The following is an 8034-nucleotide window of genomic DNA, read 5'->3' as shown; positions in this document are numbered from 1 at the left end:
ATATATATTTGTGAGTAAATAGAACATATTCTGCTGTGTGCAGAACATTGAAATGTAAAATATTCATATTTTCTTGTTGGGTTAGTGCACTTGAGAGTATGCGATCGAGTTTGCGCACGAGTTTGTTTTGTTTTTTCCAATTTGTTTGCTCCATTAAATTCTATGGGAATAGGTTATCATGCATGCGTAATACGAGCACAAACCGACACGCCCAAAAGCACAATTAGCTCTCTAGCAAAAGCGCTAAATAGTGCTCCACTCGTAATCTGGCCCACAGAAAGAGAAGTGTTCTTCCAAGATTGAACAACAGCTCAGTAGTTTGCTCTATAGCACGATTACCAACTTGGAGGAGCCTCTTTTAGCCCAATTGTGTTTATCAAAGAGGATAACTTTCCTGAATTATATCAGTCTGATCCTGCCTTATAAGGTCAGTCCAGCTCCAAAATACCAGGCAATCCACCTGTCAACAAGGTAAATGGCAACCCCAACCTAAAACACAAGAAGGGATTTTAAAGAGTGATTTCAGCTTTTAGCATGTCTTGTTTCAATGCAAGGGGAGAACAATTATGCAATCATTATGATCTCAGGCTATTGAAATATTTACAAAAACATTAATAGAAGGGGAGTTTAGTGTCATTGACCTGTTATATTTCTAATATGTGTGTTATAACTCATGGGTTAAAATGTAACTAGTTAGGAATATTGTTATTTTGTTATATTTTAACTGTAAGTATAACTTTGCAGTTACTGTCTATGAAGTGTGGTACTGACTATGACACTAACCATTAATTAGTTCTCTTATTGAAAGAGTTTAATTTGCTGTGCAGTACTTATATTATACTGTGGGTGGATAACAGGCAAACGTATCTACTGATAGTTCTAGTGTCAAAGTAGATGAAGAATACTCAGAAATGATACAACAGAGCAGAATACAGTTTGGAGGATACTTGAGGTCTTTGCACCAAAACTAGGGTTCTGGAGTAGAGCACAGTTAGCAGTGAGTGTTCTACGGGGATGCAAAAAAATAAAAAGCCATGATCTTTTTGGTTGCATTACCATTGTTCTCAATTTAAAGGGAGATTAAATCCTTTAAATTCTCACATGTGTGAGATGTAGCTCAGGCAAATGTTGGAACGTACAGGTTTTACTTTCGATTTTGGAAGCTGTGCAACCTGAAAGGCTTGGCGCGCTTTTTTCCTATAGCAGGAGCAGCATGTAAATGGGTGTGGTTACACTGATTTCCTCTTTCCTGACCGTGCTGTTTACCGGAGATGAAACGGTTTCTCTGTTTGGCCTGGGTCATAGGAGGTGGTGAGCCAGCCATTGGGGGTATAAAGGTGCTGTTTTATCTTATTATCTATATTCTGCTTTATTAGCACAAGCTATGGAGGATTCTGATGCATTCGAGGGTACTCCTTCTTTACCTAAATCTAATACCTGTCTATATTGTGAGGAGGCTGCAGTATTCCCGCCTGCTCAATTATGTTCCACATGCCTTGATAAAGTAATCATGTAAAAGAAAGTTAATATGTTTGATACCACTGAGCCGTCCACCTTTGAGGAGTCTCGGTCCCATGAGAAGCGCTCACTGCAGTCATCTCCTATTACACATGCAGCTTCCCATAGCACTCCTAATCCTCCATCTGAAGGAACCCTTTTACCGCCAGACTTTACTGAGCAATTACAAACAGCAGTGTCTGTGGCCATTTGTGCTTTACCTCGCCCTGCTAAGTGCAAGCAAAAGCTTAAATATTGCTATCCTTCCCAGGGGTCATCTACTAGCTTATTGGATTTATCTGATACAAGATTATCCGATGATGAAGGCGCCTCTGATACTTCAGAGGGTGCTCTTTCTGGGTCAGAATCTGCTGCCTCTAGGCCTCCGGCTGCAGAGGAACCAGACTTTAGATTTAGAATTGAGCATTTACGCTTTCTGTTGAAGGAATTTTGGCTACGTTAGAGGTTCCAGAGCCCAAATTGCCTGAGGAACCTTTGATTTCTAAACTATATAAGGTCCATGAGGACAGGGTTGTACCACAAACGTTCCCGGGTTCCCGTAAAGATGGCGAACATCATTAAGAATGAATGGGAAAGAATTGATTCTTCAATTTTCCCCTTCTTCCTTTAAAAAATTGTTCCCAGTCCCGGACTCTCAATTGGAGTTGTGGGGCCCCATCCCTAAGGTTGATGGTGCTATCTCCATGCTTGCTAAACACACTACTATCCCGCTATAAAAGAGCCCATGGATAAGAAAATAGAAACTCTGTTAAGGACGATGTTTTAACATACAGGATATTTGTTTCAACCGGCAGCAGCTGTTGCTGCGGTTGCTGGAGTGGCTACCTACTGGTGCGACTCCTTATCTGAGTTGATCGAGGTGGAGGGTCCCCTCAACGTGATCCAGGAAAGAATTAAGGCCTTAAGGGTGGCTAATTCTTTAATCTGTGATGCAAATATGCAAATTATTTGCCTGAATGCCAAGCTTCGGGTTTTTCTGTTTAAGCCCGTAAGGCACTCTGGCTGAAGTCCTGGTCTGCGGACATGACTTTGAAGTCAAGACTTCTTTCCCTCCCATTTAGTGGAAAGATTCTATTTGGTCCAGGCCTGGACTCAATTATCTCCATGGTTACTGGAGGCAAAGGTGCCTTTTTACCGCAGGAAAAGAAGAACAAACCTAAAGGAAAGGTCCTAATTTTCATTCCTTTCGTTCGGATAAATCTCAACGTCAGCAGCCCTCCGCAAAGCCCGAGCAATCCAAGGAGACTTGGAAGCCGGCTCAGTCCTGGATAAAATCTAAGCAGAACAAGAAGCCTGCCGAGACAAAGTCGGCATGAAGGGGCAGCTCTGGATCATGTAGGGGGCAGACCGCTCTTTTCGGATGCTTGGATTGGGCAAGTACAAGACCCGTGGGTCCTGGAGGTCATCGCTCAGGGATACAGGATAGGTTTCAAGTCTCATCCACCCAGCGGCAGATTCCTCTTGTCAAACCTGTCTTCAAGGCCAGAAAAGAGAGAAACCATTCTGAGGTGCGTGAGGGATCTCTCCTCCCTGGGAGTCATTGTCCCAGTACCTCTTACAGAAAGAGGTCTGGGATACTATTTAAACCTTTTTGTGGTCCCAAAGATGGAGGGAACTTTCCACCCGATTCTGGACCTAAAGTGCTTAAACAAGTTCCTATCTGCCCCCTCATTCAAGATGGAGACAATAAGGTCCATCCTTCCCTTAGTTCAGGAAGGACAGTTGATGACCACGATAGATCTGAAGGATACTTACCTTCACATTCCAATACACAAGGAACACTTCAAGTTCCTAAGATTTGCGTTCCTGGACCAGCACTGCCAGTTTATTACACTTCTGTTTGGTCTAGCTACGGCTCCAAGAGTTTTTACGAAGGTTCTGGGGTCTCTGCTTGCAGTGGCCAGAACTAGAGGTATAGCATTAGCGCCATACTTGGAGATTATTCTTGTTCAAGCACCATCCTGTTGTCTGGCAGAGGACCATTCGAAAGCCCTTCTATCTCTTCTTCGATCTCATGGATTGAAGATAAACTTAGAAAAGAGTTATCTTATTCCCAATACCAGGGTGGAATTCCTGGGTACTATAATAGACTCCATATCCATGAGGATATTTCTTACAGACGACGTTACAAGCTAACTTCCGCTTGTCTTGTCCTCCAGACCTCCTTAAGGCCCTCTGTGGCTCGGTGTATGGAGGTGATTGGTGTCATGGTGTCCAGCATGGACCTCATTTCTTTTGCCAGATTCCATCTCAGACCACTTCAGCTGTGCATGCTGAGACAGTGGAATGGCGATCATTCAGATCTGTCTCAACAGATTTCTCTGGTTAACCGGTCAAGAGAATCGCTCTCCTGGTGGCACTGTCCAGATCACCTGTCCCAAGGGACATCCTTCTTGAGGCAATCCTGGGAGATTGTGACTACGGACGCAAGTCTATCAGGATGGGGAGCTGTTTGGGGTGCCAGGAAGGCACAGGGCCTGTGGACTCGAGAGGGATCCTTTCTCCCGATTAACATTCTGGAACTTCGGGCAATCTTCAATGCTCTGAAGGCTTGGCCTCTTCTGGGTTCATCCCAGTTTATAAGATTACAATCAGACAACATAACCTGGCTTACATCAACCATCAGGGGGGAACGAGGAACTCCCTAGCAATGAGGGAAGTATCTCGGTTTCTGGAGTGGGCAGAGGCCCACAACTGCTTGCTGTCAGTGATCCACATTTTAGTAGTGGACAACTGGAAAGCGGATTTCCTCAGCAGACAATCCTTTCATCCGGGGGAATGGTCTCTCCATCCCGAGGTGTTTGCGGAGATTTGCAACAGATGGGGGACGCCAGAGATAGATCTCATGGCGTCCCGGCTCAATACCAAGCTGCCCAGATATGGTTCGTGGTCCAGGGATCCTCAGGCAGAGCTAACAGATGCATTAGCAATGCCTTGGAGGTTCAATCGCATTTATATTTTTCCACCATTACTACCATTACCACTTCTCCCTTGTGTAGTGGTCCGCATCAAGCAGGAGCAGGCATCAGTCATACTGATTACTCCATCATGGCCGTGAAGGATGTGGTTTACACATCTGGTAGGGATGTCCTCATCTCCTCCGTGGAAGTTACCTTGTCACAGGGATCTGCTGGAACAGGGTCCTTTTGTTCATCAAAATCTAGATTTTCTGAGACTGACTGCGTGGAGATTGAATGCTTAGTCTTAGCCAAGAGAGGTTTTTCTGAGATGGTTATTGACACTCTCATTCAGGCTCGTAAGCCTGTTACTCGTCACATCTATCATAAGGTGTGGAGAGCTTACTTATTGTGGTGTGAAGAGCGTGGTTTCGCCTGGCATAAGGTCGAGGCTGCAAGGATTCTTTCCTTTCTCCAGGAGGGTCTGGAGAGGGGCCTTTCTGCCAGTTCCCTGAGGGGACAGATTTTGGCCTTTTCTGTTTTGCTGCACAAGAGGCTTGCGGAGCTCCCTGATGTGCAATCCTTCGTTAAGGCTCTGATCAGGATTAGATCTAACGCTCCACCTTGGAGTTTGAATCTTGTTCTTAAATTTTTGCAACGGGCTCCGGGTGAGTCTGTGCATTCGTTTGACAAGTTATTGTCCTGGAAGGTTCTTTTTCTATTGGCTATTCCGTTGGCATGCAGAGTTTCAAAATTTGTTTTTCTCTTTCCCGGCACCATTTATACCCTGATATTTCTCCTACTGTTATTTGTTCCCTTGGCAGAATGACTGGGATATGAGGGAAGTAGGGGCAGTATTTAAGCCTTTGGCTGGAGTGTCTTTGCCTCCTGCTGGTGGCCAGGTTCAGTATTTCCCAACAGTAAGGCATGATGCCGTGGACTCTCCTCATACAGAAGGAAATTATCAGGTAAGAATAATTTATGTTTTTAACACCTTACTAATTTACTTCTATTATCTAATTTGCTTTATTCTCTTGATACCCTTTGTTGAAGAAACAGTAATGCACATGGGTGAGCCAATCACATGAAGCCTATATGTGCAGCCACCAAATAGCAGCTCCTGAGCCTACCTAGGTATTATTTTCATCAAAGGATACCAAGATAACAGAACAAATTAGATGATAGTTTTAAATTTGAAAGTTGCCTCTACACATTGATTCAAGACAGTGCTTAAAGGGACACTGTACCCAAAAATTTTCTTTTGTAATTCAGAAAGAGCATGCAATTTTAAGCAACTTTCTAATTTACTACTATTATCAATTTTTCTTCATTCTCTTGCTATCATTATTTGAAAAAGAAGGCATCTAAGCTTTTTTCTGGTTTCAGTACTCTGGACAGCAGTTTTTTATTGGTGAATGAATTTATCCACCAATCAGCAAGGACAACCCAGGTTGTTCACCAAAAATGGGCCGGCATCTAAACTTACATTCTTGCATTTCAAATAAAGATACCAAGAGAATGAAGAAAATTTGATAATAGGAGTAAATTAGAAAGTTGCTTAAAATGTCATGCTCAATCTGAATCACGAAAGAAAATTTTTGGGTACAGTGTCCCTTTAAGCAAATTGTCGCTAATGAACTTTTAACATTTAATTTGGCAATGTTATTTATATCTGAATAAGATTGGAGGTTTTCTATTTCAACATGACCCAGGTCAATAAACAGGAGTCATAAACCCACAATCAAGTTTTAACAATATCAACTGTTTATTGATTGATGTACTTTTTATATTTATGTGCCTTTATTAAAGGGACACTGAACCCAATTTTTTTCTTTCATGATTCAGATAGAGCATGCAATTTTAAGCAACTTTATAATTTACTCCTTTTATCAATTTTTCTTTATTCTCTTGATATCTTTATTTGAAAAAGAAGGCATCTAAGCTATTTTTTTGGTTCAGACCCTGGACAGCCCTTGTTTACTGGTGGGTGAATTTATCCACCAATGAGCAAGAACAACCCAGGTTGTTCACCAACAATGGGCCGGCATCTAAACTTACATTCTTGCTTTTCAAATAAAGATACCAAGAGAATGAAGAAAATGTTATAATAGGAGTAAATTAGAAAGTTGCTTAAAATTGCATGCTCTATCTGAATCGCGAAAGAAAAAAATTGGGTTCAGTGTTCCTTTAATGTTTGATTTGAAATTTTCATTTATATATTATTTAAAATATACATTGTTTAATTAGCATATTCAATTATCTATGTTGGACGACATTGAATTTCTATCTTTTTAGTAATATTAATTATCTATTTATTTATGTACTTTTTATATTTATTAGTTTTTAATAAAGGTTTAATTTAAATATAAATATAATTTAATATATCAAACTATCTGTATCAGATGATATTGAACTTCCACATTTTTAGAACTTGCTTCTCTGAGCAGAGAAGAAATAGGGTGCACTTATAAACTTACTTGGAACTCTACTGGGCCACTAAACAATCTTTTTGTGTAATGAGTTGCTGGTTTTACAATTATATGCAATGATAATCTCATATTACACATGAAAACTCACTTTCTGTTTTAGCGTTAAAGAGACATAAAACCCAATTTTTTTATTTCATGATTTAGAAAGAGAATGCAATTTTAAACAACTTTCTAATTTACTTCTATTATCTAATTTGCTTAATTCTTTAGATATCCTTTGCTAAAAAGCATATCTAGGTAGGCTTAGCAGCTGTTGCTTGGTGACTGCACATAGATGCATCTATTGTGTTTGGCTCACCCCTGTGCATTGCTATTTCTTTAACAAAGGATATATAAAGAATGAAGAAATATATAATAGAAGTAAATTGGAATGTTGTTTAAAATTGTATCCTCTATCTGAATCATGAAAAAAAAAATTGGGGTTTAGTGTCCCTTTAAGCTTGGTAAAGTGACAGTGTTAGTGGACACAAAAAAAGATAGGAAATTATTTGATTGTGATTCAGTAATCACTGGAGAATTACACCAAGTACTTTAATTCAAATTTATTTTTAATAATTTGCTTTGTATTAACATGACTAACATTTTTTTTTATTGTAAGAACTTTTACATTTTTAAAAAACTCCCACATGCATAGACATTATTAAGGGTAATTTTGTTGTAATGTTTTATGGCATTTAAAATTTGATAGGCTTATCTACTAACGTCATTTGTGTGTGAAGTTTAACTTTTATAGGAGGTCATTTAAGGTTGTTAAATGCACATATAGACCAACTTTACTAATATAAAAAATATGTTTTAATCAGAGTCTTGGAATTGTACTCTTTAAAAACAATGAGCTATTATGATGTCCCAGAGTTTGAATAAAAATAAAAACACACACATATATATATATATATATATATATATCTATATATATATATGTATGTATGTTAAAGCACATTTAGTGATAAACTCGCATACCTTACAAGTAGCCTGTCCCCAGTTGATAATGGATTTCTTAAAGACAAAAGAAGCCAACAAGGTGGATTTTTAATATTGCACGGCCATTTAATTTTTGTCATGCCTATCCATCCCATCAAACTATACTTAAAGGGACACTAAACCCAATTTTTTTTCTTTCATGATTCAGG

Source organism: Bombina bombina, chromosome 6, assembly GCF_027579735.1.
Source record: "Bombina bombina isolate aBomBom1 chromosome 6, aBomBom1.pri, whole genome shotgun sequence".
Classification (NCBI taxonomy): Eukaryota; Metazoa; Chordata; class Amphibia; order Anura; family Bombinatoridae; genus Bombina; species Bombina bombina.
Note: the sequence above shows the minus strand (reverse complement) of the source record.